General features: G+C 33.9%; 1 non-coding gene across 1 annotated transcript; it reads left to right on the top strand.

The window, feature by feature from the left end:
- The first annotated feature begins 1,530 nt into the window (after positions 1-1,530).
- On the top strand, positions 1,531-1,637 carry LOC124890916. The gene has a single exon (XR_007049437.1). It is a non-coding gene; the product is annotated as a small nucleolar RNA R71 (small nucleolar RNA).
- Positions 1,638-24,884: the final 23,247 nt, after the last annotated feature.

Raw genomic sequence — 24,884 nt, 5'->3', positions numbered from 1 at the left:
ATTTTCACAGCTGCTACATCAATTAGTGACTACCCTATTGCTAAGAAAGGTCGTCCCAAAATAAATGGAACCACAGGATCATCCTCAAAGTCAAGAATTACGAAATCCACCAGAAAGAATGACGATCCTACTTGTACCAAAAGATCCTAGATAATACCATCGGGCCTGGCAAGTGATCTATTTGCCAACTGCAAAATAATAGTAGTGGGTTTAGGACTCCCAAGACCCATCTTCCTGTACCACGATATAGGCATAAGATTTATGCTAGCTCCCAAGTTACACAATCCATGTGTGCAAATAGTTTGTCCAATGGTAATCTGCAAGGTAAAACTACTTGGATCTTTAAGCTTCGTGGGAAATTTGTTTTGAATCTTGGACGTGCACTCTTAAGTAAGTGCAACTGTAGAATACTCGATCAACCAGTTATTATTTGCAACTATATGTTTCAAATATTTTTCATATTTTAGCACACTTTATAGGATGTCAACAAGAGAAAGATTCACTTGAACCTGCTTCAGAAGATCTAAGAACTTCTTTTAACTTGCCTCATCTTGATGAAGGAAAAGGTAAGGGGAGAGTTTTCTTGTCCACATGAATTTCATCACTTGCCACTTTTTCTTTGATTTCTTTCTCTGCATTGTCTTTGGTACTTTCATCAATAATTATGGGGCCAACAATTCTTGAACTATCTCCATAGTTTGCAGCCCACTCCTTGTTGTAATTGTATTTACCTGCTTAGGATTTGTCTCTGTATCGCTAGGTAATGCTCCTTGAGTTCTTGTATTCTGTGCTCCTGCAATTTGACCCAATTGCAACTCTGGATCTCTCGTAACTAATTGTTGACTCTTCAACTCAGCTGCAAACTGTGTCTGTTGAGTCTTAATTTTAGTTGCAAAGTATGCTTGTTGAGCCATAAAATGCTTCACCAATTCCTCCATATTGCTAGATTGAGTAGTCTCCTGTGTATTCTGAGTTGGCTGTGGATTTGATTGCACTTATCCATTGTACTGATTTGTATTTTGTGCCTGATTTCTACCCCATGAGAAATTGGGATGGTTTCTCTAGTTGGAATTATAAGTATTACAAAAAATTTATTGTCCCTACCAATTTGCATTCCCCACATAATTGTTAGAATCCAAATTAGTCGTGCAAGCATCAGCTATATGCTCACCACTTCCACAAACCTCACACAAAGAATTTGCTTGTTGAACTGCATTCGTTGTAGCTGCTGCTGGTTGAGAAACACCCAACTTTATGCTATTAAGCTGAGTAATCATATGATTTTGCATGGCTGCAATTTGTGCCTGTAGTGCAGTTAACTAATCTACCTCCAACACCCCTGCAACGTTTTTAGGAGTACTCCCTGAGTCTGAATGATAGTCAGGGTTCCCTTGTGAAATCCGATTCAATAGTGTGTACAATTCTTCATATATCTTCTTAAGAGCCTGTCCACCTGCTGCTGAATCCAAGAGAATCTTTATGTTTGACTCCAATCCTTCTATGAAAGTATGCACAAGAACATCATTAGATTGATGATGGTGAGGGCAATTTCAGATCATAACCTTAAATCTCTCCCAAGCTTGGTAGAGATTCTCTCTATCCTTTTGTCTAAAACTCAAGATTTCATGCCTCAAGTGTGTCGTCTTCCCATATGGAAAGAATTGAATAAGAAACTTTTGAGCTAGATCTTCCCATGTAGTGATGGATAGTGGTGGTTCAACATGTAATCACCTTTTTACTTCCTCCATTAGAGAGAAGGGGAAGAGTGTCAACCTGACATAATCAGAATTCACCCCTTCAGGAATGTATGTATCGCTGATTTCCAAGAAGGTCTATGTATGCTGTTATAGATCTTTGTGTGAAAGGCCATGAAATTGCCCCACTGAATTCAGCAATTGCACTATATTCTGCTTCAATTCAAATTGACCTCCTAGTTTAGGCTTTAGAATACTACTCGTCACATTGTTCATGAGTGGGATTGCCACCTCACGAACAGGTCTAGTAGCTTGTTGAGTAGGAGCAACTGGAATAACAGGAATGACAGGAGGTGGAACATTCCCAGCATTTGGATCAACTGGTTTATTTCTTTGTTCAGCCCTTCTTCACCTTTGTTGAAGATTTGCTTTGGTTTTGAAAAAGACTCTACTAGTTCTTTGTCACTCGCCAGTCCTAGATTCAGCTAAACCTTCAAAAATTCAGCCTCTAATATCAAGTTGTTAATACCTAAACTTAATATCAAAAACCAAAAATTTAGCAATTTACTAATTGTATTAGATCCCCGGCAACAACGCAAGAAACTTATTGCGACTCAGACTCACACGCAAGTGCACGTGATCATTCAAGTAATATAGTGATTTAGACAATCAGATATCATTCCCACGAGGACTAAACAAGTAGAATTTTAACCAACTTTTAGTTTCAGACAATGAGTATTAGGTGTTGTATAGTATCAAGATGATTTTGAATTTGAGAATAAAAATGTGAATTAATAAACAAGAAATAAAATTTTATGACCAGAGCAAAGCAAGCAGCGGTTGTAAACAGTTATGATAAGAATTATAGGCTTGAGGCTTTTTTATCAATCATACAAATCTCCATTCTTATAGTAGTCCAATTGGTTATCAAGTTTTTGTTTCTCAAGGTTTAGACAACGATCTTGATCTCCCATCTTAAAATCTTTTATCTATTGAATATTTCAGCTACAACTCTCACAGAGATACAACAATTCTTCTAGATTTATTAAGTAATTTTCTTGCAATTGAACCAAACAAGGCTTATAGGTATATCCCTATCCTAGATGCTAATTCAAATCCCTTATTTTATAAAAGGATAATAACCTTGCTCCTTAATTTCCTCATTCTAATCTATTATTCTCCTCCCGGATTCACATAGAAATATAAATTTATTTCTAATGGTTGTCATGCATTAAAATAGTAAGCTCAAGAAATTAAGAACAACCCAAGTGATAACCCAAAATGAAATTGCTATAAAGAATATCAAAGAGTAATCATGTTCTTGACCTTATCCCTAGAACAAGGGTATTTAGCTGCTCATGTTTGAATTAAGCATAAAAACAAGTAATTAATCATAACCAAAGTTAGTGTTGAAGTAAAGAAGTTCAAAAGAAATAATAAAAACCATAAAAGAAGAATTCTTTGTTTTTCCACCACTGCAATGCTTGCCAAAAAGTCTTTGGAATTGTGCTCATGTGTTCCTTTTATACTTGGGAAAATTTTACCAGATCTGAAGCCATGACGCAATGCATCACTAATTGCGTTGATCCAACCAACGTATCGCATCAACATCGTATTGCCACACTGGAAGTCATCTTTAAAAATAAAACTAAGTCAAAATCTTCACCACTCAACGCGATGCGTTGAGATCACATTGTGTCACTGGAATTTGCTCCTCAAAATTTTTTTAAGTGTCAAAGTAATCAGCATCGACGCGACACATTGACATCGCGTTGATGCATTAGAACTTGTTTTTCAAATTTTTTCTAAGGCAAAAATCTTACCAGTCGATGCGACGCGTTGAGATCGCATCGTGTCACTGAAATTTTACTCCAATTCCTTTCTTTCACCTCGTCAATCCTCAGTTCCTTTCTTTTCTCTTTACTCCCATGCATCCCTATATATTTTTTTACTTTAATCTATATGATCTTTCATCTCTTCATTATGCGCATCTCATTTTCTTCCAAATCTATGGGAAATTAATCTTGTATTTCTAATCATATCAGTTAGCCATGAAACTCAATTTAACTCACACTTCAATATAATTAGCACACTTTTTGTTCCCAAAATAAGTCTAAATATGGGTAAATAGCGGTGTTTGAACTTATAAATACACCTAAGATCACTAACTCTAGACTCCACCTACTTTTAATAACTCTACTACAAGCCTACCTTGACAACTCTGCCAAGAACTCACCTTGATATTGATTAACTCGAATGAATATTAACTCAGGTAACCCTACCAAGGATCTCTCAAGAAAAACAAGAAAAATGTTACTCTTACAACATGAGTCATTCAATTACACACCAAGACTCAACTCAAGAACACATACTCTCTCATCACATAAAGGTTTGGGACCTTAGAAATATTTGAGTTTTTGCCAATTTCTCTTTAGAATAATCAGATTGCAAAAACTACTCAAAGAAGAAGCATTCTTTACCTTTTATAGTGGAAAATTGATTAGGGTAGAAATTTTATTAGGCCAAGTTTCCTAATTGGTAAACATCTCACTTGTGCAGTTTGTTACACTAGATGAAAAACTATGCAGGCTATGTGACAGCTATATATTTCCATGAAGACCAAGGGAAATGGTCCCTTGTTGTCACCTAATCCTCATCAAAACAAGATATGGCAGATAATCTATCTTCTAAAGTATGAGTTGAAGTAAATTGTCTCACCATGTTCAAGCCTAAATTAAAGTCACAAGGTACTACACATAACAACATAATACTTGTCTAAACCATAGATTCAATATCCTATGGGTTTAGGGATCTAATACTCCTTACCACTTCAATAACTAACTTCAAACTCTTACTAGGAATTCACTAGGGCACAATGCATTTGTCTACTTATTTATCAACTTAACATTCAAGCTTATCAATATAACCACATATGAACTTCTAGGAAACCAACACACCTAAGAATTTTCCCATATTCTCTAATATCTCTATCAATAATAACTTTCATCCACTATCCCCAAGAAGAAACTCCTAGAATTATCAACTAACTATGACATATACCAAAAGATTTTCCTTAATCTTTCTTCATACTTATAGCCTTAGATAAAGCAAGCATACATTGATCTTTACCAAGAAGAAACATTTACTCTCTCCTATCTAAATAATTTTTCATCACCACAATCATTTCATTTGGGAAGGTCAATGAATGGTTAGAACATGAGGACCTAAAGCATGAAAGAAGACTACACATAACTTTGACACTTAACCAAGGCCTGAAGAATAGGGTATCAATGACATGAATTCATTAAAAAGATCTAAAATGAGGATATACATGACATAATATGTATTTTCATTGGTCATTAAGGGTGCCCCATGAGTTATGGGAACTGACTATACTGTAAAGCATGAGTACATGAGTCGCGAGCTGCATGACCTGAGTTTGGAGTTCATAAATTCATGGAATATTATTTGTACTTTTAAGTGAATTGGAACTCTTTATACTAGGAACTGGGGGCATAATTAATTCTATGAAAAGTACAAGAATATGAGCTAAAATCATAAAACTGACATGTAAGTCAAGAGTAGATGTCGTGATGACTGAAGTAAAAAATTTTGTACAAAAATAAGAATGGGTCGGGCATCTTCCTCCCCTAGTTCTTCTTTAAAACTCACTAGCATCACTACTAGAATATGAGAGCCAAACTCAGTTCCTTGTTCTATCATCTCCCCCTTAGATTTAATATATCATTCTAAGTCTGCGGACCCCTTTAATAAACTTTAAACTAAACTGCAACTGTTATACTCCAGAGTACAAGATATAATAACATACATAAATAGTAATCTCACCCTAAAAGACTATATCTTAAAGTTTAAAAGCCACTGCTAGTACTTCTTTTGAGATAGAACTCTTAACTCTCTATAGCCTCAATAACCTCATATAATAACTTAAACACTTGCTAATTTATAATCTTTAGGAGTATCACCATACCTGAGTTCACACCATCTGGAGTTTCACACTCTTCTTTCTATTAGCTCAATCATAAAAAATTCAAACTTAAATTCTAATACTTAATATGGATACCCACAAAACATCACACACACTATACCCACTTATTACTACTGATAGGAATCATGAAACACTAATCCACATAAAATTTATGAACACACTCAACCTTTATAAGCTCCCTATCATTGTGGTCACTGCCTAATCTCTATCCCGACTAAAGTATTAACTTAACTAACTATCTCTTAACTAAGAAATCTCTCTCAAGTTTCTACTAAACAAACTACAGAACATCTTTTTGGAACTGTGACTATAATCTACTAAATTTAGATAAATAAAATCCCCACCTTACTATTGCTAAACTTCTATGATCATACTTTTAACTCTAGATGTTGTCATAGGATTTTGAGAAGGGATATGAGATCACATATGACTATGGCTTGGTGCATGATTTTTTATGAGCATGAATGAAATATTTTAAACTTTGGAACATAGAGGCACTGATGAGATCCCTTTTGAGCCCATATTCAATCCTATAATTATCTATGGGGACTGTCTGAGAAAACTCTTTCTATAGGAATTGAAGATTAACTATTCCTATTTCCCCAAGAATAAGGAAGAGTTGGCATGATTAAAGAAAGACAAGAATTTGTATCACTTTGTTAGAGAACATCTCTAAAGCACGAGCTGAGATATGAAAGAAGGGAAATATTTCATAAGTACCCTGTAGCCTCTCGAAGAAAAGTACAGACGTCTTCATACTATTTTGGAAAATTCTACTAGACATGGCTTCATAGACACCCTAGGATACTTGAACCTTGTTCTCTAATACCAAGTTTGTCATGACCTGAGATTACCCATAGTCATAACACGTGCTTAAAACCATAATTAATCCCAAGCTAACACATACACTTGAATGATACTTGAGAAATTATTTAAATATATATAAACGCTAAATAATTGAGTAGAAGTATGACAAAAATGAGATAAAATTTTTCAATACATAACTAATAAAAGTGTACAACACTAGAATCTAAGAGAAAGAGGAACTTAAATTACAAATACTGACTCTGACTGACCATCTATGAAGCCTCTACTATACTGACTAATCTAGTCGGGACATGACCCCTCAACTATCCCTAATCAATACATAAGAATTATGAAAATAAAGTATAGGAACTACAAATTACTTAAGTCCTCAAAATAAGAGAACCAATCACCTGTTCGCTGAATACTATGAAATGTCTGACCCTATTGTGTAGGCTATCTCTGGTACCTACATCATGAAGGAATATAGCCACAAATGCATATATGTGGTTAATACTTTAGAATGTATTGATAAAATACTTAATCTATGATTTAATACCAAGAATATAATCCATTTGTTGGAGTATATACATTTAAAACATGGCAGTACATAAAATGTGTAAGACATAGTGAAATTTCTAAATCATGAGCTAAAAATATTTTTATAAGCTGGAAAGTGGTAAAAACATGAATACTGCATGTAAATCTCAAGTTAAAGCTGAATATGTTGTAAAAATATATTGAGGATCATGTATGAATACTGGGCATGAATGCATTAATATAAAATTAATGCAAGGCCAAGTAAAGCACGTGCTGAAATAATTTGTAAAATTGGATAACTGAATAACTAATAAACTAAACACTCTATCATATAAACCTAAGACGATGTGGTCTAAATACTTAACTAAGACTATTAGAGCTAACATTTAATCAACATGCCCAAATCTGAGCTAATCAGGGTCCAATCTATAACCCCAATTGGAAGGGTGTCAATTCTTTGCCACAGGTACTAACACTGGCCCTATGGATCCACTAAACTATTGTTTTAAAGGACTAGGGTGTGACGCTCAACTGGCAGGTGCCCCTAAGAAAGTGTCAACCCTTTACTAGTATAAATAACTCTTATACCTACGTTGGCTATGTAGTTTTGGAACTCAGCGACTACTATTAAAGGTCTCACCCTCGATTGGAAAAAAAGCCTTCATCCTTAAATTCGCTCAATGTTAAGTTTTAATCCCAATTGAACAGAAATAGAAACATAAACTACTACATTCACTGATAATAGATTTGCTCAAATATGGTATTCTAAAAATAACAGTGTATTATTATATAAATATATTAATACAGACATGGTGTGAATGACTTGTAACTTGAAAATTTGAAACATGCATGATTATTTAGGTATCGGGTGTTCATAAACTGACAACATTGAAAGATATGATTAAATACAATAATTTCAAAGTAATGATATGATAAGAAACTTCAACACTTAAACTAAAAAATCTAACAATTTCATTGATATAACAAGCTATCACAATTAGAGTGCGGAAAAATTCTTGAAGTTATGGGAAAACACTATCTCATGGTTTAATTTAATAATTTCATGGAGGAATCATGGACTTTACACTTTTACAGAACCCTAAATCAAAAATGGAATTAAACTTGAGGATTGAGAAATCTTAAAAACATGGGTATATTATTCATAACTTGATCATATGCTTTAAATTTAGAATAATAACATGTAAATCATGTATGGACCTGAGAATAGAATGAATGAAATATTTTAGGCTTAAAAGTCATGAATAATGATTAAAACATACTTATGAGTAAATATTATATCATGAGTATTGAATTTAAGGTTAGAATAACAATTGGGTAGAAGCCCTAGATTATGGAAATCACAAAACTCATGAAATAAAAATCATAATTCCAGGCTTGTGGATGAAAGAAGATCCTCATTGAATACCCACATATCTGATTACTTTTGATTCTTGAATTGATGTTTTGGAGATTTGGAATTAAAGATGAAAACCCCCAATTTGTTGCTTTAAAGATAAGAAAATTGCATATTTTGGGAGTATTTTTAGTGTTGTGTTGAGAATAAGGTATTTGGGATTGTTTTGGATTTTTATTTAGCCTTAGAATAGCTTAAATGACATATTTTTGGGGTTAAAAGAATGGCAAAATACCAAAAAAATGTTAGGAACAATCTAGAAAATGCCTGGAAGCAGTCCCGTCGAGTTTGGCCATGATTCATAGGGTATGGACATGATTTATGGCTGGAGTCATAGTAAAAAACTCAAATTTCAACCCCTATTACCATGAGGAATAGTCCTCCTAATGATTCATGGGTCTTACTACGAGTCATCATCAGAGTCGTAGTCACTAATATTTTTTATAGTGCTTCAGTAATACGGAAATAACAGTTCACCTCAATATTGAATTAAGGCAAACTTGGTATCATTGAAAAGATAATTCAATTATATATATATTTTTGGGTCTTGAGCACATAAATTATTAATATACAATAAGATATGCTTGTTTGAAGTTTACTATAGTTATATTCTTCACAAGATTTTATCGTTAAGGGATGTTTTTACTTGTCCATAAGCTATGAGCTATTTGAGGACTTAATATATTTCCAAATCACTTATATAAATATCAAGACATGATTTTGATTTTTCATAAAATTGAAGCATGGTTCAAATAATGGATTGGACTTTTCGGGTGTCACGACATCTCCCCCTTGGGATCATTAATCCTGGAATAAAGACTAACTTGGTTGAAAGAATTGAAAAATAGATGTAATCCCTTACATGGAATTATGAGAGGTGAATATGGACATAATGATTACGTTTCGAACTAACTTTAACTAGCTTAAAAATTTGAGAACTAGCTAATACTATCAGGTTGAGTTCTGAAGTTGGACAACTAACAAGATACTAATTTCTGAATCTAAATATTCTTTATGGTTGTTACTAATTTAGCCTAGGAGTAAGCGTTCAAAAAAATTCATAATTTTCATGAATGTGAATAAATTACATCATAGAATAGGCATATTCATGAATCATCGTATAGTAAAACTAGATGAAAACATGGAAAACTATAGAAGCTTATCTGTCTGATTGCTAAACTGAACTGTTGGCCATATGGATAGACTCATACTGAAAGATTAGAACTCAACTGAAATATTTCTTCAACACTCTTTGTAAGAAGTTATAGTAAAATTAGAGAGAAAACAATTTTGGGTATGATCTGAGTGAGATATCTGAAAAAGAAATTGTAACATGGCTACAACTCTATAACATGGAATATAGGCATATAAAACATAAGCTAGGATAGAATTACTATGCCTTAAGCTTAGCCACACATCTCAAATACTCCCTCAACTATATTTTTCCTCTTAAATACTACTCCTCATTTGACACCACTTATAATCTTCACTATAATATTGTTACTCTATGTACTAAATATGAGTTGAAGTAAATTTTCTCACCATGTTCAAGACTAACTCAAAGTCACAAGGTACTAAACATAACAACATAATACTAGTCTAAACCATGGATTCTATATCCTATGGTTTTTAAGTGCTCTCATCTCAAGAATAATCTTACCTTTTCAACAACTCACTTCAACCTCTTAGTAAGAATTCACTAGCGCGTAATGTATTTGTTGACTTATATAACAACGTGACATTCAAGCCTATCATTAGAACCTCATAGGAACCTCTAGGAAACCAACTCACCTAAGATTTTTTATGTATTCTCTAATATCTCCATTGCTATTAACTTTCATCCACTATCCCCAAGAAGATATTCCTAGAATTTTCAACTAATTATGACATATACCAAAAGCTTTTCCTCAATCTTCCTTCACACTTATAGCCTTGGATAAAACAAGAATACACAATCATCCACAAGAAGAAACATTTACTTTCTCCCATATAAATAATTATTTATCACCATTATCATTACATAAGGAAAGGTCACTTAGAGGTTAGAACATGAGGACCTGAAGTATGAAAGAATACTATACATAAAATTAACACTTAACTGAGGCCTGAGGAATAGGGTATCAATGGCATGGATTCATTATAGATATCCAAACAGAGGACATACAATACATAATGAGAATTTTCACTGATCATTAAGGGTGCACCAAGAGTTATAGGAACTGAGCATACTATAAAGCAAGACTACATGAGTCATGAGCTGTATGACTTGAGTTTAGAGTTCATAAATTCATGAAATATGATTTGTACTTTTGAGTGAATTGGAACTCCTTATAATAGGAACTGGGGGCGTACTTGATTTTATAGAAAGTAAATGAATATGAGCTATAATCATTTAGCTGACTGTAAGGCATGGGTAGATGTCGTGATGAATGAAGTACAAAATTTTGTACCAAAATATTAAAGGTTCGGGCATCTTCCTCCCCTAGTGTTGCTCTAAACCTTACTGGCATCACTACTAGAATAAAAGAACCTGACTCGATTTTTTATTCAATATTCTCCCCCGTAGATTTAAGCCATTTTTCTAAGTCTGCAGACCCCTTTAATAAACACTACACTAAACTACAACCACTCTACTCTGGAGTCCAAGATATAACCATCCACATAAATAATAAACTCACCTTGGAAGACTATATCTTTGGAATACCCCAAAAAATCTAAACCAATATTAGAGCCATGTACCAAGATTATACATAGTACATCATGGTTCTTTTATAGTTTTATGAGTAAGTTAGATGTATATTAAGGCTTCAAATAACTCACAGCTATTAGACAAATCAAAATATTCCTTATCGATTGAATTCTTGAGAAGGATAGATAATTGAATTATCTTTTCAACAATACAAACTTTGCCTAAATTCGATATTGGAGCAAAGAGTTATTTCTATTTTACTCCAGCATGTCAGGTTGGAAATAGTGTGACGACATTCGTGGTATCTTACCACATTTGTGACGCCCTATCACAAAGATCGTCAGCCTTAGAAAGAAACCAGCTCCTAAATGACGACATTCATGGTAGCGTACAATATTTTTGATGCCATGTCACAAAGGTCATCAGCCTTAGGCAGAATCCAGCTCCTAAGTGACGATATTCGTGGTAACTTACCACATTTTTGATATCATGTCACAAAGGTCTTCAGCCTTAGGTAGAATCCAGCTTCTGTGTGATAATATTTTTGATGGCTTACCATATTTTTGATGCCATTTCATAAATGTCGTCAGCTTTAGGCAGAATCTAGCTTCTGTGTGACGATATTTTTTACGGCTTACCACATTTTTTACGCCATGTCACAAATATCGTCAGCCTTAGGCAGAATCCATCTTCTGTGTGATGACATTTTTGACGACATGACATATTTTTGATGCCTTGTCATAAATGTCGTCAGCTATTATTTTCAACAACTGGGAATTTATTTCATAAGGGTATTTTGGTCTTTTCTCTTCACTTCCCATGACTTATAACCCTAAAGAGGCATAATTTTTCCCATTTTCCTTCAGTTAAGCATCTCAAAAAACCTCTCTTATGATCTCAACCAAAAGATTAGGGTTTCCATCAAACTTATCTCTCAAAAAAAAGATTCAAGCCTTTTCCCAAGACAATCAAGAATTAAGTTTCCCAATCCAAGAACTCTCGAGGAAATCATCAAGGTTTCTTTTCTAAGGTATGCGTGTGTTCATTCATGGACTCCTTTCATCCATGAAGTTCAAGAACCCTTTCCTAAAACTATATATTATGGTTTTCATGTTCTGAATGGATTGTTGATCATGTTTATGTGTTGAATGATGCCAAGATAAAATCTTTATGTATCATTATGAATCTATGACATCATATGAGTTGAAAACATGTAAGTTTGATTATATATGATGAGTAATTATATTATTTACACCTATTCCTAAGTTGTGCATGTAAGGTTTTTGATAAAATACGTAAGAGACTAGAAATCATGCGTTATAGCTAAATTGTGACTAAGGGAAGGATTCATGATAGGCCTCTATGATTCAATGTAATCCTTGTTGATAATGTGTCTTATGAACACTGTTGGATTAGTCATGAATAGTCTTATGGGATTATGCTATGCTTACTTGCAAAACCCATTCATGTACAAGATGTAGAATACCCATGTACTTCATGAAATTCCTCAAGTGATGATATTATGGATTGTGGTTGTAATATGTAATGAGCATGATATTGAAAGCTATGCAAGTATATACATGTATGAAAGTCCCTTCCATGAAATAGATTGTTGGACTCTAGTTTTATGATCAAGTCAATCATGTGCATCAGTTTCCTTACTTCAAGTCCTGGGGGTACTTGTACCCAAAAAATATAGTTGTGTGCCTAGAGCCATGTCATGTTTTCACGATACTCTCAGTCAAGCCATGATCTATAGAAATCAGTCAGTCATGTGACTCAAGAAAACTCAGTAATCTCAGTAGTTCAGTATTCTCAGTAATCTCAGTGCTCAGTAACCTCAAGAATCATAGTAAATCTCAGTAACTTCCGTACTCTTAATCAGTCCTTAGAACTCATTATATTCCATCCGTCATCAAAATCCAGAAAACTTAATTTTAGCTCTGCTAAACAATGCCACTATTGTTAGTTTAATTAATCAGCATCAGTTCAGCAAATTAGTTCATTTAAGTGATTCAGTTCAGCCCAGTTATTTAGTTTAATGTCTTTTAGATGGGAGTAGGATTCAGCATCGAGTAAACCTAGGGATGGGGGCTCACCCGCTAGAATAGGGATGAGATCCCTTGAAGCAATCCTTAAGTTCCAAAACTACATTGCTAGCGTAGGTATGAGATGTCACCCGTTAGATAGGACTGACATACTCAAGGGTCACCCGTTAGCATATTTATATGTATAGGACTGATCCCAAGAGTCATCTACTAGATTAGGACTAACTCCAAAACAGATGTCTTTACTGGTGGCATGGTACTGACACCCTTCCAGTCAGGGCAGAGATTAGACCCCAATCAGCTTAGCTTGGGGAATATTGGTTAGATGAACACATCCCACAATTTCAGTTACAGATTCAGGACTGTCAGATACAGTTAACTCAGTTCAGTAGTACAGATTTAATACTGTAAGGGACAATCAGTCCTTATCATTATAAAGAGACTTCAAGATCACCCATTATACAGACTGATCTCAACTATAGTTAAACAGTATCAGAATCATCAGATTTAAAGATCACCCACTAGATAGGACTAAACTCAAATTCAATTACTCCATAAAAAATAGAACTCAGATAGCTCCATCTGAACTTAGACTATCAGATGCAGTCTCTCAATATCAGTTACATCGGTTAGGTCGATCATCACAGTTATATCAGTTATATCAGTTTTTTGAACTCATGTATCATTCATATCAGTTATTAGAATTCAAGATATTAGTATTCAGCTTCAAGATTGTCAGACGAAGTAAACCAGACTAGTTCTTCATAATTTGAACTATCTAAAATAGTCGTTCATCTATTCAGTATCTCAGTATCAGTATACTCATGTTGTCAATATTCAGACTCAGTAGTTAGTATCTCCATAAATTCAGTTACAGTTATGTATGAATATATGTATTCTCACGTTCATATTAGCCAGCATTGTTCTTCTATATAACCCTTTGCATTTAGCCTACCCGACTCTTATACTCAGTACATTCAGACGTACTGATGTATTTATGCTATGGTTCTTTCTTTTATGTTACACCATATATTCAGAGGCACGAGCTCCAGATCAGTAGTAGCATTCTAGTGTTCAGAGTTTGCAGTGAGTCCTTCTTATTCGATGACGATATGATTATTACTATATTTACTATTCAGTTGCTAGATGGAGTTAATTGGAGACATGTTCCTTCAACTGTTTCTTCAGTTCAGTTAGAGGCTTTCATGCTAGATGTCAGATTAGATATTCAGATCTTATTATTTTCAGTATTTATGACTTGTTTTGGTATTGTTATACCTTTTTCAGATATTTTTTTATCAGAAATTTATTCAATTCGAACCTTATGGCCTTTTATGTTCATGTTTCCACATTTTATGATATATTATACAGTATACAGGTAAAGATAATAGTCATGGGTTAGCTTGTGGTTCTTCGGGGTCATGAGCACCTATAGCATTTCGGTTTAGAAAATTAAGGTGTTACAAACTTGGTATCAGAGCCTAAGGTTCAATAGAGTCCTAGGAAGTTTGAAAGCCGCATCTAGTATAGTCTTATACATACGTGTGTTGTGCACCACACTTATGTGCAGGAGGCTATGAGATATTTAGGAACAGTTTCCCTTGTTTTATGTCTCAGATCATGTTATCGAAAGGTTCTCTCAGAAAACTCATGTAGATTCTCATCATGCTTTAGTCAAGTCAACTTTACCTTACTTTCAAGGTAACAAAAGTAGTGAAGATCAAGTCCTACAGATAGGGTTTTCTCAAATAGTCCCTGCAGATAGCTATGGGATTTTCCTCATGCTCAACAGTATCCCATCAGTTTAATTATGTCCTAAAGTTGTACGGATCTCATTCATGATCATGAGAACTCATTCTCAAACCCAGATGTAGATATGCCAGCAGATCACTTCTCAAAATCCTATGATAGCATATGACTACATTTAGAAGCATGAACCTAGGAGTTTAGCAGTAGTAGAGTTGGGATAATAATATCCTGATTGAACAGACTATGTATTCATGGGGATAGTTGTGCCAGAATAAATTAGTAGGCTTGAATAGTATGAGTTATAAATTTAAGTTTATTGACTCAAAATTAAGCATGAAGGTGTAAATGTGATACTAGTAGTATGTGAGGGAAACAGGGGCAGATGATGTTTTTAGTAAGGCAAGCATGTGTTAATCAGAGTGTAAGTATGTAATGATGATTACAGTTCAGTTTAGAGTTTAGTTTAGTGTTCACAGATTTATAATGATGGCTTAAAGCTAAGGGAGAAAAGATAGATCAAGTAACCAAGTCAGGCTCTCAAATTCCAGTAGTAGTGCCAGTATGTACATAAAAGCAGTTAGGGAAGACGATTCCCGACCCACCCTTATCTCAGTGTAAATCTTCGTACTTCAGTCAGCATAATGCCTATGTATTCTTCATGTCTCAGATTCCATGGATATAGCTTATATTCGCACGCATTCCATAGAATTATGTGTGCTTTCAGTTTCCAGTATAGGAAGTTTAGTTCTAGATCATTCAGTGTTACAAATCATGTTTCATGAACTCAAAAATTCCAGACTCAGGTCATGCAGCTCATAACTTATGTACACGTATTATGCTCCCAGTATACTCAGTTTCCATGACTTATGCTACGCCCTCACTAATCAGATAAATTCAGACTATATCATGTATATACTCAGTTCAGACATTTTTCATAAATCTAAGTTGTTGATATTCTATTCCTCAGGTTTCAATCATATGTCAAGTTCAGTCAGTATTCATTCATGTTTTAGGTTTTTCTGATTTAACCCTTCATGAGCTCTCTTTATGAGAATAGTGTAGTGTTGAGAAATTTCTTAGATGGGAGAGAGTTGATATTTCATGTTAAGAGCAGATTATTGCATACATGTTTTATACGAGGGTGTATATACAAAGATAGGCTTGAATATCCTGTTAGTATGCAAGCAAAGGGCTAACAAGATGTAATATTTAGAAATTTGGAAAGTTCAGAGTGTGAATGTAGATTCAAACCCTTGACTTATGTTAGCCATTATTGTGCAACTATCACAACTCATCTTTTATCTTAGTTACAGTTCAGTACTCAGTAATTAGTGTTCAGTCTGAGAATTAAGCACTTTAGTATCAGTTTAAACCTCAGTTTCAATATTCAGTTATTAGCACCCAGCATTTAGATCTGTTATGGATCCCCGTTACAGTCTTAAGTTATAGTGTTAGCTTTAGGTCAGTATTCAGCTCAAAAATTTAGTTTAGTTTTAGACTTTCTTGACCATAGCATACATTTATCAGCTACTCATTTATAGGTATTTCAATATCTCAGTCTATGGAATGTTTCTAAATTATGTAATACATTTGGTCCTGCATTTTCAGACAATATAGCTTTCATGAAATCCATGATCAGTTACCTCATGATACCTAGTCAGTCCCTTATCATATGCATAATACTTTATGGCCTCAGCCCAGCTACTCAGATTAAGTGCAATTCAGTCTTGCATACCCAGCATTTAGTTACCAGTTACTTAGTTAATCAGATAAGTTAGTATGTCTATGTATTCGTGCATCACTCTTCAGTTTTAGATCTTAGATAATCAATCATTATTTCTTACCTAGGTGCCTTGTGCATCACCTCAACTTCCTTAATATCTCAGCAAGGTCAGTCCAGCATCCTTCAAGGGACATAGTGTCCCAAGGGGGAGATACATTATAGCCCCCAAACTTCCATGATTTAAACATGTTATTTTCTTTGATGAATCTATCTTGGAGGAAGTGTTACTTATGAGCCGACCCTCTAGCCTTAATACTTAGTCGTAGGCCATGTACTCAATGTCTCAGCTCAGTTCATAAATTAAGTTCCAAATTCAGTTATGTTCTTATGTTTCCGCTCATGCATATTAAGTAATCAACCTCAGACTCATTAGTATTTTTAGTTCATGGTAGCAGTCTTCTTTGAGGCTACTCATTCTCATGTTCAAATTTCAATACAAGCATGGTATTTAGTTCCATGCTCAGTTTTTAGTTCAAACTTTGTATCTTTACCATTATATGTTCAGTCACATGTTCATAAGTCAGTTCAGTCATGTATTCACACATCAGATATATGTGGTCAGCTTATCAGTACTTTCAGTCATGCATTCACATATCATGTCAGTCATATAATCATGCATCAGATATGCATGGATTCAACTTATCAGTTAAGCATCTCAGTTTATCAGAACACTCAGTCCTACATTCATAAATCAGCTACCCATGCATTAACAGTATGATATGCTCAGTTTTCAGTCATGTCATCCATGAAATCATGATCAATCATTCATGCTATATATGCTTCGTTTCATCCTTTCTCCCCTCTCAAGCAATCATCATTCAACGACGAATATTTCCAAGGGGGAGATATTATAATACCCTAAAAAATCTAAAACAATATTAGAGCCATGTACCAAGCTCATGCATATTACATCATGGTTCTTTTATAGTTTTATGAGTAAGTTAGATGTATATTAAGGCTTCAAATAACTCCCAGCTATCAGACGAATCAAAACATTCCTTACCGATTGAATTCTTGAGAAGGATATTGGTATAGTTAATTTCAAACGAGTATATCTCTCATTATACTTGGAATTTTTGAGCTCATGACCTACCAATAGATAGATAATTGAATTATCTTTTCAATGAAACAAATTTCTCCTAAATTTGATATCGGAGAAAAGAGTTATTCCTATTTTACTCCAGCATGTCAGACTGGAAATAGTGTGACGACATTTGTGGTAGCTTACCACATTTGTGACGCCCTATCACGAAGGTCATCAGCCTTAGGAAGAATCTAGATCCTAAGTGACGACATTCATGGTAGCTTACTATATTTTTAAAGCCATGTCACAAAGGTAGTCAGCCTTAGGCAGAATCCAGCTTCTATGTGAAGACATTTTTTACGGCTTACCACATTTTTGACGCCATGTCACAAATGTCGTCAGCCTTAGGCAGAATTCAGCTTCTGTGTGACAATATTTTTGATGGCTTACCTTATTTTTGATGCCATGTCACAAATATCGTCAGCCTTAGGCAGAATCCATCTTCTGTGTGATGACATTTTTGACGGCATGCCGTATTTTTGACGTCTTATCATAAATATCGCCAGCTATTATTTTCAATAACTGGGAATTTATTTCAAAAGGGTATTTTTGTCTTTTTCTTTCACTTCCCACGATTTATAACCCTAAAGAGAAAGAATTTTTCCTATTTTTCTTCAGTTAAGCATCTCAAAAAACCTCTCTTACGCTCTCAACCACAAAATTAGGGTTTCCATCAAACTCATCTCTCAAAAGCAAGATTCAAGCCTTTTTCCAAGATAATCAAGAATTAAGTTTCCCAATCCAAGAACTCTCCAGCAAATCATCAAGGTTTCCTTTCTAAGGTATGCGAGTGTTCATTCATGGACTTCTTTCATCCATGAAGTTAAAGAACCCTTTTCTAAAACTATATATTATGGTTTTCATGTTATGAATGGATTGTTGATCATGTTTGTTTGTTGAATAATGCCAATATAGAATCTTTTTGTGTCATTATGAATCTATGACTCATATGAGTTAAAAACATGTAAGTTTGATTATTTATGATAAGTAATTGTATGATTTACACATAGGCCTAAGATGTGCATGTAAGGTGTTTGATAAAATACCTAAGAGACTAGAAATCATGTGTTATAGCTAAATTGTGACTAAGGAAAGGATTCATGATTGGCCTCTATGATTCAATGTCATCCATGTTGATAATGTGTCTTCTGAACACTGTTGGATTACTCATGAACTAGTCTTATGGAATTATTCTATGCTTATTTTCAAAACCCACTCATGTACAAGACGTAGAATACCCATGTACTTCATGAAATTCCCCAATTTATAATATTATGGATTGTGTTTTTAATATGTAATGAGCATGATATTGAAAGATATGCAAGTATATACATGTTGTATGAAATTACCTTCCATGAAATACATTATTGAGAAACATGCTTAATATAAAATCCCTTATTTATGATATTGTGAATTATGGACTCTACTCTAATGATCAAGTCAGTCATGTGTGTCAGTTTCCTTTCATCGAGTCCTGGGGGTACTTGTACTCGAAAAATATAGTTGTGTGCCTAGAGCTATGTCATGTTTCACGATACTCTCTGTCAAGCCATGATCTATAGAAATTAGTTAGTCATGTGACTCAGGAAAACCTAGTAATCTCAGTAATCTCAGTGCTCAGTAACCTAATAATCACAGTAAATCTCAGTAACTTCAGTAATCTTAATCAGTCCTTAGAACTCATTATATTCCATCCGTCATTAGTATCCAGTACACTCAGTTTTAGCTTCACTAAACAATATTACTATTTTTATTTTAGTTAATCAGTATCAGTTCAGCAAATCAGTTTAGTTAAGTTACTCAGTTCAGCCCAGTTATTTAGTTTAATGTCTTTTAGATAGGAGTAGGATTCAGCACCGAGCGAACCTAGGGATGGGGGCTCACCCGCTAGAATAGGGCTGAGATCCCTAGAAGCAATCCTTAAGTTCCAAAACTACATTGTCAGCGTAGGTACGAGATGTCACCCGTTAGATAGGACTGACATACTCAAGGTTCACCCGTTAGCATATTTATATATATATATATAGGACTGATCCCAGGAGTCACCCACTAGATTAGGACTGACTCCACAACAGATGTCTTTATTGGTGGTGCGGTACTAACACCCTTCCAGTCAGGGAAAAGATTGGACCCCAGTCAGCTTAGCTTGGGGTATGTCGATTAGATGAATACATCCCATAGTTTCAGTTACAGATTTAGGACTGCCAGATACAGTCAACTCAATTCAATAGTACAGATTCAGTACTGTTAGGGACAATCAGTCCTTATCATTAGAAATAGACTTCAAGATCACTTATTAGATAGGACTGATCTCAACTATAGATAAACGATATCAGAATCATCAGATTTAAAGATCACCCACTAGATAGAACTGATCTCAAATTCAGTTACTCCATATAGAATAGAACTCAGATAGTTCCATCAGAACTTAGACTATTAGATACAGTCACTCAGTATCAATTACATCGGTTAGGACAATCATCATAGTTATATCAGTAATATCAGTTTTCTAAACTCATGTATTAGTCATGTCAGTTATCAGAATTCAAGATATCAGAATCCGCTTCAGGACTGTCAGACATAGTCAACCAGACCAGTTTTTCATAATTCAAACTATTAGAAATAGTCATTCATCTATTTGGTATCTCAGTATCAGTACACTCATGTGGTCAGTATTTAGACTCAGTAGTCAGTATCTCCACTAGTTCAGTTATAGTTATGTATGCATGTATATGTTCTCACGTTCATATTATTCAGTATTATTCATGCATATAACCCTTTGCATTTAGCATACCTCACTCGTATACTTAGTACATTTAGATGTACTAACGTATTTGTGCTATGGTTCTTTCTCTTATGTTACACCATAGGTTCAAAGGCACGAGCTCCAAATCAGCAGTAGCATTCCAGTGTTTAGAGTTTACAGTGAGTCCTTCTCATTCGAGGATGATATAATTATTGCTACATTTACTATTCAGTTGCTAGATGGAGTTAGTTGGAGACATGTTCCTTCAACTCCTTATTCAGTTCAGTTAGAGGCTTTTACACTAGATGTCAGATTAGATATTCAGATCTCATTATTTTTAGTATTTATGACTTGTTTTGGTATTGTTATACCTTTTTTAGACATTTTTTTATCAGATGTTTATTCATTTCGAACCTTATGGCCTTTCATGTTTATGTTTCCGCATTTTATGATATATTATGCAGTATACAAGTATAGATATCAGTCATGGATTAGCTTGTGGCCCTTCGGGGTCATGAGCACTGTGTAGAATTTTGGTTCAGAAAATCGGGGTGTTACAATCTTAAAGTGTAAAACCCACTACTAGTACTTCCTTCAATGATAGAAATCTTAACTTTATATATCCCCACTAACCATCTTTTAATAAATTAAACTTACTAACTTAGAATCATTAGGAGTATTACCATATCTGAGTTCACACTATCTAGAGTTTCAAACTCTTTTTTCTATTTGCTCAATAATCCAAAATTCAAACTTAGATTCTAACACTTAACATGGATATCAATAGAACATATCATACACTAATACCCACTTATTACTACTAGATAGGAATAATGAAACACTAATCCAAACAAAATTTTATGAACATACTCAACCTTAACAAGCTCTCTATCATTGTGGTCACTGCCTAATCTCTATCCCGACTAAAGCATTAACATACTCTAAGTCTCCCTTAATTGAGAAATCTTTCTCAAGGTTCTATTAAAAAAACTACATAACACCTTTCTAGCTCTATGTAAACATAATCTACTAAATTTAAATAAACATTATCCCCACTTTACTATTGATAAACTTCTAGGTTCATGCTTCTAACTCTAGATCATATGATGTCATAGGATTCTGAGAGCACATATAACCATGGATTAGTGCATTATTTTTCATGAGCATGAATAAAATCTTTTAGACATGGGAAAATAAAGGTACTGGTGGGATCCCTTTTGAGCCCACATCCAATCCCATAACTGTCTGTAGGGACTGACTGATAAAACTCTATCAGTAGGAATTTTAGGATTTTTAGTTTCTATTACCCCAAGATTAAGTCAGAGTTGGCATTTATAAAGCAAGATAAGAATCTATATCACTTTCTTAGAGAACAACTCTACAGCACGAGCTGAGATAAGAAAGAATGGAAATATGTCTTAATTTCCTTGTATCTTCTCAAAGAAAAGTACAGACGTCTCCATACCATTCCACAAGACTCTACTAGACACGGTTTCATAGACACGCTAGGACACTTAAACCTTGTGCTACGATACCAAGTCTGTCACTACCAAAGACTATCACATAGTCGTAATATGGCACTTAGAACCACAAGTGATCCCACGCTAACTCATATATTTGCATGATACTTGAGCTACTAATTTAATTTATATGTATATGTATATATATATATATATATATATATATATATATAAACTCTAAAAAATTAAGCGGAAACATAATCAACATGAGATAAGTTGTTTCAATACATAACTGATCAAAGTTTACAACACTAAAATCTGAAAAAGAGAGAGAAAAAGGAACTTGAATTACAATTACTGGCTCTGATTCACAATCTATGAAGCCTCTACTATATTGACATAGTAGTCGGGACATGACCCCCCAACTATCCCTAATCAATCAATAAAAATAATAAAAATAAAATACAAGAACTGCAACTGACTTTAGTCCTTAAAATAAGAGAACCCAACACCTATTAGCTAAACACTATAAATTATCTAATACTGATGTGTGGGATACCTTTGGTACCTATAACATGAAGGAATATAGTTGCACACATATATGTGGTTAGTACTTTGGAATATACTGAGTATGCGAGACATATACTAAATTATAGAAATACTTAATGTATGCTTTAAAACTGAGGACATAAGCTATTTATTAGAATATGCATTTAAACCATGGTTGAACTTAAATGTTGTAAGACATTGAAATTTCTAAATATGGATTTCAAAATATTTCAAATGCTAGGAAGTGGTAGAAACATAAATACCATATGTAAATGTCAATTGAAAATTGAATAGTTTGTAAAATCATACTGAGGATCATGTATGAATACTTGTATGAAGGCATGAATATGTATAATGAATGTAAGACCAAGTAAAGTATATGTTGAAATAATTTGTAAAACTAAATAGCTGAATAACAAATAAACTGAACACTTGGTCATGCAAACCTGAGCTAATGTGGTCTGTATACTTAACTAAGACTATGAGAGCTAACATTTCACTGATATCCCCCAATTGAGCTAATCAGGGTCAAACCTATAACCCTAGTTGGAACAGTTTTATAACTTTTCCACGGGTACTAACACTGGATATGTGGATCAACTAAACTATTGTCCAGAAGCACTAGGGTGCTACACTCGACTAGAAGGTGCCCATAAGAGAGTCTCACCCCTCTAAATGTAGGAAGACCTCTCATACCAACATTGGTTACGTAGTTATGGAACTTAAAGACTACTACTAAAGTTTCACCCTCTACTATCAGACTATCAAGAAAGCCTTCAACCCTAAATTCACTTAGTGCTAAGTTCTACTCTTAACTAAAATGACATAGAAGCATAAACTAGTACATAAATTGATAACTTATTTTCTCAGATATGGTATTCTTAAAATAATATTACATTTATGAACTTAATATAATGATACAAACATGGTTTGAATGACGTGTAACTTGAAAATCTAAAACATGCATGACTATTTAAGTATCGAGTGTTCTTAACACGCCAACATTAAAAAATATAATTAAATACAATAATTTCCAAGTAATGATATGATAAGAAATTTAATGACTTAAACTCAAAAAACCATCAATTTCATCAATGTAAGAAATTATCATGATTAGAATACAAAAGAATGCTAGAAGTTATGAGAAAACACTATCTCATGGTTGAATTCAAGGATTTCATGGAGGGATCATAAAACCTACACTATTCATGGAACCCTAAATCAAAAGGAGAATTAAAATTGAGGATTGAGAAATATTAAAAACATAGGTATATCATTCATAACTTGATCATTGCTTTAAATTTTGAGTAATAACATGTAAATCATTCATGGACATGATAACAGCATGAATGATATATTATGGGTCTAAGAAGTCATTAATTATCATTAAAACATGCTTATGAGTGAAAATTATATCATGGGGGGATTGAATTTAAGCTTAGAATGACAATTGGGTAAAAGTCCTAGACTACAGAAATCATAAAATTCCTGAAATAAAAATCATAATTTGGGGCGTGAGGATGAAAGGAGATCCTTATTGAATACCCACATACCTGATTACTTTTGATTCTTTAATTGAAGTTTTTGGGGATTTGAACTTGAAGATTAAAACCCCTAATTTGTTGCTTTATAAAAGAGAGAATCGCATATTTTTGAAGTATTTTTGGTTTTGTGTTGAGAATGATGGATTTGGGGTTGTTTCAGCTTTTTATTCAGCCTTAGAATAACTTAAACAAAATAGATTTGGGGTTAAGACAGTGTAAAAAGACCAAAAAAACCTTAGGAACCATTTAGAAAATGCCTAGAATCCGTTCCAACGAGTTTGGCCATAACTCATTGGGTCTGCCCATGAGTTATAGCTTGAATCAAAGTCAAAAATTCAAATTTTGGCTCCAACTTTCATGGTGAAAAGTCCTCCTAACAAATCATAGGGCCAGACTATGCATCATCATCAAAGTCGTAGTCATTGCCAGCTTTGACAATGCTTCAGTAATTTGGCCATAACTTTTTACCCCGATATCGGATTAAGGAAAAATTTGTATAATTGGGACGATAATTCAATTATTTATTTATTGGTAGATCTTTAGCTCAGAAATTCTTAGTATACCAAAAGGTATGCTCATCGAAATATTACTATAGTTATATTCTTTACAAAAATTTAGTCGCTAAGGGATGTTTTGACTTTTCCATAAGCTAGGAGCTATTTGAGGATTTAATATATGTCTAAATCACTTATATAACTATCAAAACATGATTTTTAATTTTTTATGAATTTGAAGTATGGTTCTAATAATGGCTTGGATTTTTGGGGTGTCACA

The sequence above is a fragment of the Capsicum annuum genome, unplaced genomic scaffold, assembly GCF_002878395.1.
Source record: "Capsicum annuum cultivar UCD-10X-F1 unplaced genomic scaffold, UCD10Xv1.1 ctg2683, whole genome shotgun sequence".
In the NCBI taxonomy this organism is placed as follows: Eukaryota; Viridiplantae; Streptophyta; class Magnoliopsida; order Solanales; family Solanaceae; genus Capsicum; species Capsicum annuum.
The sequence above is the reverse complement of the archived record's forward strand: the minus strand, read 5'-3'. Positions and strand labels throughout refer to the sequence as shown.